This window comes from Ambystoma mexicanum, chromosome 3p, assembly GCF_040938575.1.
Source record: "Ambystoma mexicanum isolate Mex_15411 chromosome 3p, UKY_AmexF1_1, whole genome shotgun sequence".
Lineage (NCBI taxonomy): Eukaryota > Metazoa > Chordata > Amphibia > Caudata > Ambystomatidae > Ambystoma > Ambystoma mexicanum.
In genome coordinates, this window is record NC_090925.1 from 157,780,991 (window position 1) to 157,789,875 (window position 8,885).

Below are 8,885 nucleotides of genomic sequence, written 5' to 3' on the forward strand. Positions count from 1 at the left end.
TATTTGCATTTAAGTTTCATAACTGTACCATGTACGCTTTCCCCAGAAATGTTACTTTAATGCCGTTCGCATCCCCCACATGCTGGGAAGATCCACATCATCTTATTTTCATGGCGCAGAAATTACATTCAAGCTGCCAAAATGTTACATTACTGCTTCTTTAGATTACTGAAATAAATGTCTTTATATGAAAAGTCTTTTCAATCACATGGACTAGCTTTGTTCCCAAACGTGGGCAGTCTTTTCAACCCTCCAGCCAAATGTCTGGCTCTGGTCAGCTATGCCCAGAGGTTGTTATGACTCCCCTTTGATCCTAGGCTGTTGAAGCTGAAGAGAGGTGTCAAAGGAATTCACACTTCAGTGACAGGGCTATCCATTGTCCCATGATGCAGCAATGCCGATCAGTCTGGCAAAGTCGCCACTTCCCACACCCCTGGGCCTTTCGTGTTGTAAAGGAACTTCCTTTCCCATGGGGCTAGTACATTAGAAGTGCCTGCCTTGCAAAAACTGGTTTCACAGCAATTTCTGAGCCTAGCCAGGATGTTGAAGTTATTTTTGTGGGGAAATATAAACTACGCAGAGTACAATTTACCTATATTTCAGCAGCTTTTCTTCCCAACATATATAGTTTTGTTTCTGGGCATGTTACAGTATTATTTCCATTTAGCTTGTACAATATCAACTCACTGCTTTGCAGAGCAGTGCAACACGGGTTCATTTTACTTTCCGTGGTCATTTACCAATGCGATTTCATTGCATCTTCATTCTGAACATTTCCATAGCTCTGGTCAATTTCTTATACACATGAATCTGTTCAAGAAAAGGGTTCTTTGAAACTGACATAAGAAAAGGGAGAGAGAGAGCTTCTTGTGAAGAGTTTTGCCTGTGTTAATTTGTTGCAAAAGTAAACGCTTGCCATACGGCCTGAAACAAATTTCTCTGCTCTTTCACAGATTTTACTTGACACACAATGCCTTTCAGCGAGCAATGGCTCTCTTTTGATGGTGTTCACCTTGAAGATAGATGGGCTTTGCTGTGTTTTACTGGAACCAAACTCTGTAATGTTGAAAGATGGAAATAGCACTGGTGCAAACTCATTTTAAACACAGAACATTTTCTCTTTTGAGTTGGAAGTTTTGAGCTGGCAGGATAGGAGTGCTGAGCCAGGCTACCTTTGAATTCTTTTTTTTTTAGTGCCCATGAAGAAAATAAATGCAGCCATTCTCAGGGTGTTCTATGTTCCATCTCTCCCCATATGTTCTCAGCAGAGACAGCGCAGCCTTTACTTTTGCAGCTACTAAAATGCAATTTTTGTGACGCCAGGGAATATCTGTTCAGCAGATCCAGCGCAGACATTATTCTTGTAACCGCTGAAAATGCAGTTTGGTGGTGCAATGGAGTTCTGCTGGGCTGGTAAATGTACCCCACAGGTGTTAAACCTGGACATCCTTCTTGACAAACTCTTTTCACCCCTAGATAATTCAGATGGTCTAAACTTGTTGGTACCATTTTAGAAACCTTATGCTGCTTGTCTGCTTCCTTAGTAGAGGCCCTCCTACGACTGCGATCATGTCCTACAGATTGCCCTATGCCAACTCCACCCTCTGGGCCTTATCCTGCAGGTTAGACTTCAGGGTGTGTAATCTACCTGCATTACTAGTAGCCAGTAAGGAAGAGCATTCTCTTCAAATCTTCCTGCACAATCCACAAGTCCCTATGCGGTCTGAAGCTCTCTTTCATTGCATTTAAATTCCACCCATGCTCTCCTGCATGGTCCCTACAGGCGTGAGGGTCCTCTTTCAGATGTATAATCGTCCAGATGTTCCCATTGTAATACAGGTTCGCTTTCCTATCTTGGAGGCTATGACATGGATCACCAGGCCCCTGCACTCACAATGATATCCTCATTGTGTTAGGTTGATGGTGGTGCATGCTTTTGATGTGGCTGTGGTGAAAAATAACCATATTAGAATGAAGGAACTATTGGCTTTGTCAGTGCTTGTTTTGGTAAATCGCTCAAATTTGTGAATTTCCTAGTGGAGCAGACATGAGTTCCAGCTGTGCTTCTGGGCCACTGGCATTTAATGTATTCTGCCCCACTTCTCTCCCTGTCCCCCTATAATGTAGAGCTCAACAGGAGATGCCCCATGCCTGCCCTTCCTCAAAACCCGGGAATGTCCTCTCAAGATGCTTTGCCATCACTGTGCTGATCATCTGTAGACATACTGATGAGTAGACATCCTGCTAACAGACATCAGTTAAGTGACTGTGTTGATCAGGTGTAGACACACTGATGAGTAGGCATCATGCTAACAGAGATCAGTTAAGTCGCTGTGCTGATTAGCTGTAGATATACTGATGAGCAGACATCCCGCTAACAGACATCAGTTAAGTGACTGGGCTGATCAGCTGTAGACATACTGATGAGTAGACATCCACTAACAGGCATCAGTTAAGTAACTGTGCTGATCAGCTGTAGACACACTGATGAGTTGACATCACGCTAACAGACATCAGTTCAGTGGCTGTGCTTATCAGTTGTGTAGACATCACGCTAACAGACATCAGTTAAGTGACTGTCCTGATCAGCTGTAGACACACTGATGAGTAAAGTGTATTCCACAAAGTGGCTCCGCGCGACACCTGATTAACAAGGAGAGTTAAGCTTGAGTAGTCTACAGTGCCACCCGCATATCTGAAGTGGAATATACCCCATAGATCAAAGCTAACACACTATAATTTTATGCTGTGTATGACCCCACCAGCGTCCCTTTTCCACCCCTTCCCTGCCCGCATAGACCAGCCTGCAAAGATTGTAGAGGGGGCAAGAAGGGACAATATACAACGTAGACAATAACATGTTCCCTTCTCTTCCTCCACCAACCCAAAACGTATTATAAATACATATTCATCAGAGAATCTTCAATGTCTCCCTGCTGTAATGTTACTGCAAGTGATATGAATTCCATAACCCCCTGCCATGACGTCACTGCATGTGGATAGAGCATTCAGAAAGGGAAATAGCTGCTAATGGCTTTCAAGCCACACCGAGCAATTCAGTGCTGGGCAGCATGGTACAAAAATTGAGGAACTTCTCCTGACATTGCCGCTTACATGCAACAACCATTGCCAGAGACAGAATGGCTTGGGAACCGATAACTGCACACCCACAGGTTGCATCATCGGCTACTCACATATTGCACAAGATGGGACATTGTCCAAAATCCGGATCCCTTCAGTGCCAAGGTATTTGCCAACTCCAGGGACAGAGGTTTTGCAATGATGTACCTCATACTTGTTTGCATAGATTGCCTTATAGTGCACCCAGACACAGTATTGCTTGATTGTATATTTTTGCTTAGTCATTAGCTCTGGGCAGCCTTTTATTCCATTCGTGTTTTAGCCACTGTGCCATTACAGCGGGTTCAGTAGAGACCAGATTACTTAGTCTTACCCCTTCTGCATTGGAGCACAAGCAACTCAGACATGTTTTAGCCTTGTTGGCCATCGTTGGGTAGCAAATGCCAGTGATTATGATTAAATCTGAACTTTCCCTGTATCACTAGTTAGTGTTTTTAAGTTTCCCTAAGTGGCATACGTGCGCCCAGGCAGGGATTTAAAGATCACTGTCCCGGTGTCCCATAGCTATACATTACGGCTGACTCTAAATGAGACCGAAACACGTCTAGGGTTGCTCATGATCACATAGAAAAGCGAGTGACCTTCCAGATTAGGGTAGGGGCCCCTTTTGAGATGTGACGCTGGTTGATTTGAACCTGGATGCTCTCCTCTATTATGGCACAATGGACTGATAAAAATCTGGAATGGAGGCCGCCCAGAGAAATTGTCAGAAGTCAGGGTTAATCCAAACCTTTTTATCCATCTTTTTTAGATTTGGATAGTGTATTAAATATAGCAATTGTCTGTGCTTGATTGTGGTCCAGTGCAGAAGTGATGTGGTTTACTGTTATGCGTGTGTTAGGCGGAAACCTGTGCAGTTCCCACTGGGACCACTACAAAAGATTTAGGACTACAGGTTTTTGGCAGTAAACCCACTTGGTAGCAGTCTGTACCACACAGATTCACTTGGTAGCTGTGGCTGAGCAGTCAGACTTCCCTCAAGAAGAGTTAGGCAGTATGTGGAGTATACAAAATAGGGCAATTTACACAATAGAACAAGCAAACACGGAACAGAGCTTCGGTGTAAAGATATATAGTTATTTATTTATAAAAGCACATCTATGGAAAACACTCTGGCACTAATACGGCAAACAACTTCAATCACAATTACTATAAATAAATCAATCCCCCTAACAATAGTTCGACAAGTCTAGGTTCAACGGCACCACTTATTTGCAGACAGAGGTGAATGCTTTAACCTAGATGGCACTCTAGTATTCGTTAGGACAGGAGAGAAAAGGCAGGGTATGAAATCAACTCGGTATCAACACTTTTACGAACAAATGCAAGGCAAGTAAGACAGGGTCTACTGTAGATCGCAAAGTTCAGAGGCCAGGCCCACTCGGAGATAGGCAAGGCGATATGTCCCAAAAAGTATCACAGTGGAAATGCACCTCGAGTCTTTGTCGCAAATTGTTATGGAAAGATTGGACCAGTTCAGAACAGAAAGTTAAGAAAGCTTGGAGGCGACCCAATGGAGAGGCGAGGATTAAGATACCTCACGCTAACCGGGAAAAAGGGAAGCCAGGCGGACACGGTACCTTGCATGTGGAGAGACAGCTCCGGCGGGGGCAGTTGTTCCTGGTGGTGGATGCAAGTCGGGGCTTTGCCAAGAGAAGAGATGCTCTTTGTTCCTCGCCGCCTGCACAGTAAGTCTTGTGTCTGTCTCCTGTTCCTCCCACCCCGCTCATGCCCCGTGTGTCCTTCGTGTCCCCCCCACCCCCACTCATGTTCCGTGTCTCCCCTGTTCCTCCAGCCCCCTGCTCCTGCCATCAGCACACGGTGGCCAGTGGATGACCGAGGAGCGGGATCTGCCATCTGCACACGAACGCCGTGTGTCTCTCTCCCTCCCCCCCACCCCCAGCTCATGCCCCGTGTGTCTCTCTCCCTCCCCCCACCCCCGGTCATGCCCCGTGTGTCTCTCTGCCCTACCCCCCACCCCCCACTCATGCCCCCTGTATCTCTCTCCCTCCCCCCACCCCCGCTCATTCCCTGTGTGTCTCTCCCCCTCCCACCCACCCCCTGCTCATGCGCGTGTGCCTCTCCCCCTCCCCTCCACCCCTGCTCATGCCCCGTGTCTCTCTCCCCTTCCCCCACCCCCCCGCTCATGCCCCATGTGTCTCTCTCCATCCCCCCCACTCCCGCTCATGCCCCGTGTGTCGCTCAAGCTCCCCCACACCCCCGCTCATGCCCCGTGTGTCTCTCCCCCTCCTGCCCACCCCCCGCTCATGCCCCGTGTGTCTCTCTCCCTCCCGCCCACCCCAGCTCATGCCCTGTGAGTCTCTCTCCCCCCCTGCTCATGCCCCGTGTGTCTCTCCCACGCCCGCCCACCCCCCGCTCATGCCCCGTGTGTCTCTCCCCCACCCGCCCACCCCTCGCTCATGCCCCATGTGTCTCTCCCCCTCTTCCCCACCCCCCGCTCATGCCCCATGTGTCTCTCCCCCTCCCGCCCACCCCCCGCTCATGCCCCGTGTCTCTCTCCCCTTCCCCCCACCTTCCGCTCATGCCCCGTGTGTCTCTCTCCCTCCTGCCCTGCTCATGCCCCGTGTGTCTCTCCCCCTCCCGCCCACCCCCCGCTCATGCCCCGTGTGTCTCTCCAACACCCGCCCACCCCTCGCTCATGCCCCGTGTGTCTCTCCCCCTCTCGCCCACCCCCCGCTCATGCCCCGGTGTCTCTCCCCCTCCCGCCCACCCCCCGCTCATGCCCCGTGTCTCTCTCCCCTTCCCCCCACCCACCGCTCATGCCCCGTGTGTCTCTCTCCCTCCCCCCCACCCCCGCTCATGCCCCTTGTGTCTCTGTCCCTCCCGCCCACCCCCGCTCATTCCCTGTGTGACTCTCACCCTCCCCCCACCTCCACTCATGCCCCGTGTGTCTCTCGCCCTCCCGCCCACCCCCCGCTCATGCCCGTGTGTCTCTCCCCCTCCTGCCCACACCCCGCTCATGCCCCGTGTGTCTCTTCCCCTCCCCTCCACCCCCGCTCATGCCCCGTGTCTCTCTCCCCTTCCCCCCACCCCCTGCTCATGCCCCGTGTGTGTCTCTCCCTCCCCTGCACCCCTGCTCATGCCCTGTGTATCTCTCTCCCTCCCCCCACCCCCGCTCATCGCTCATGCCCCGTGTCTCTCCCCCTTCCACCCACCCCCCGCTCATGCCCCGTGTCTCTCTCCCCTTCCCCCTACCTGCCGCTCATGCCCCATGTGTCTCTCTATAAGTTCCCCCACCCCCGCTCATGCCCCGTGTGTCTCTCTCCCTCCCTCCCACCCCCGCTCATGCCCCGTGTGTCTTTCCCCCTCCCACCCCCGCTCATGCCCCGTGTGTCTCTCCCCCTCCCGCCCACCCCCCGCTCATGCCCCGTGTGTCTCCCCATCCCGCCCACCCCCGCTCATGCCCCGTGTGTCTCTCCCCCTCCTGCCCACCCCCTGCTCATGCCCCGTGTGTGTCTCCCCCCCCGCCCACCCCCCGCTCATGCCCGGTGTGTCTCTCTCCCTCCCGCCCACCCCCGCTCATGCCCCGTGTGTCTCTCCCCTCCCGCCCACCCCCCGCTCATGCCTCGTGTGTCTCTCCCCCTGCCGCCCACCCCCTGCTCATGCCCTGTGTGTCGCTCTCCCTCCTGCCCACCCCCGCTCATGCCCCGTGTGTCTCTCTCCCTCCTGCCCACCCCCCGCTCATGCCCCGTGTGTCTCTCTCCCTAAAGCCCACCCCCCGCTCATGCCCCGTGTGTCTCTCACCCTCTCCCCCACCCCCGCTCATGCCCCGTGTGTCTCTCCCCCTCCTGCCCACCCCCCGCTCATGACTGTGTGTCTCTCCCCCTCCTGCCCACCCCCCGCTCACGCCCTGTGTGTCTCTCCCCCTCCCCTCCACTCCCGCTCATGCCCCGTGTCTCTCTCCCCTTCCTCCCACCCCCGCTCATGCCACGTGTGTCTCTCTCCCCTCCACCCCCGCTCATGCCCCGTGTGTCTCTCTCCCTCCCCCCCTGCTCATGCCCCGTGTGTCTCTCCCCCTCCCGCCCACCCCCCGCTCATGCCCCGTGTGTCTCTCCCCCACCCGCCCACCCCTCGCTCATGACCCGTGTGTCTCTCCCCCTCTCGCCCACCCCCCGCTCATGCCCCGTGTGTCTCTCTCCCCTTCTCCCCACCCCCGCTCATGCCCCGTGTGTCTCTCTAAGTCCCCCCACCCCCACACATGCCCCGTGTGTCTGTCTAACTCACCCCACCCCTGCTCATGCCCCGTGTCTCTCCCCCTCATGCCCAAACCCCGCTCATGCCCCATGTGTCTCTCCCCCTACTGCTCACCCCCTGCTCATGCCCCGTGTGTCTCTCCCCCTCCCGCCCACCCCCCGCTCATGCCCCGTGTGTCTCTCCCCCACCCGCCCACCCCTCGCTCATGACCCGTGTGTCTCTCCCCCTCTCGCCCACCCCCCCGCTCATGCCCCGTGTGTCTCTCTCCCCTTCTCCCCACCCCCGCTCATGCCCCGTGTGTCTCTCTAAGTCCCCCCACCCCCACACATGCCCGTGTGTCTGTCTAACTCACCCCACCCCTGCTCATGCCCCGCGTCTCTCCCCCTCCCTCCCAAACCCCGCTCATGCCCCATGTGTCTCTCCCCCTACTGCCCACCCCTGCTCATGCCCCGTGTGTCTCTCTCCCTCCCCCCACCCCCTGCTCATGCCTCCTGTATCTCTTTCCCTCCCCCCCACCCCCGCTCATGCCCCGTGTGTCTCTCCCCCCTCCCGCCCACCCCTCACTCATGCCCCGTGTGTCTCTCTCACTCCCACCCACCCCCACTCATGCCCCGTCTGTCTCTCTCCATCCCCTCCACCCCCGCTCATGCCCCGTGTCTCTCTCCCCTTCCCCCCACCCCCCGCTCATGCCTCGTGTGTCTCTCTGCCTCCCCCAACCCCTCTCATGCCCCGTGTGTCTTACCCCCTCCCACCCCCACTCATGCCCCGTGTGTCTTTCCACCTCCCGCCCACCCTCTGCTCATGCCCCGTGTGTCTCTCTCCCTCCTGCCCACCCCCCGCTCATGCCCCGTGTGTCTCTTTCCCTCCCCCCACCCCCCGCTCATGCCCCGTGTGTCTCTCTCCCTCCCCCCACCCCCCGCTCATGCCCTGTGTGTCTCTCTCCCTCACCCCCCGCTCATGCCCCGTGTGTCTCTCTCCCTCCCCCAAACCGCCCCCCTCATGCCCCGTGTGTCTCTCGACCTACCGCCCACCCCCTGCCCATGCCCTGTGTGTCTCTCTCCCTCCCGCCCACCACCCGCTCATGCCCTGTGTGTCTCTCGCCCTCCCGCCCACCCCCCGCTCATGCCCCGTGTGTCTCTCTCCCTCCCCCCACCCCCGCTCATTCCCCGTGTGTCTCTCTCCCCTCCCGCCCACCCCCCGCTCATGCCCCGTGTGTCTCTCCCCCTGCCTCCCACCCCCTGCTCATGCCCTGTGTGTCTCTCTCCCTCCCCCCCACCCCCGCTCATGCCCCTTGTGTCTCTGTCCCTCCCGCCCACCCCCGCTCATTCCCTGTGTGACTCTCACCCTCCCCCCACCTCCACTCATGCCCCGTGTGTCTCTCGCCCTCCCGCCCACCCCCCGCTCATGCCCGTGTGTCTCTCCCCCTCCTGCCCACACCCCGCTCATGCCCCGTGTGTCTCTTCCCCTCCCCTCCACCCCCGCTCATGCCCCGTGTCTCTCTCCCCTTCCCCCCACCCCCTGCTCACGCC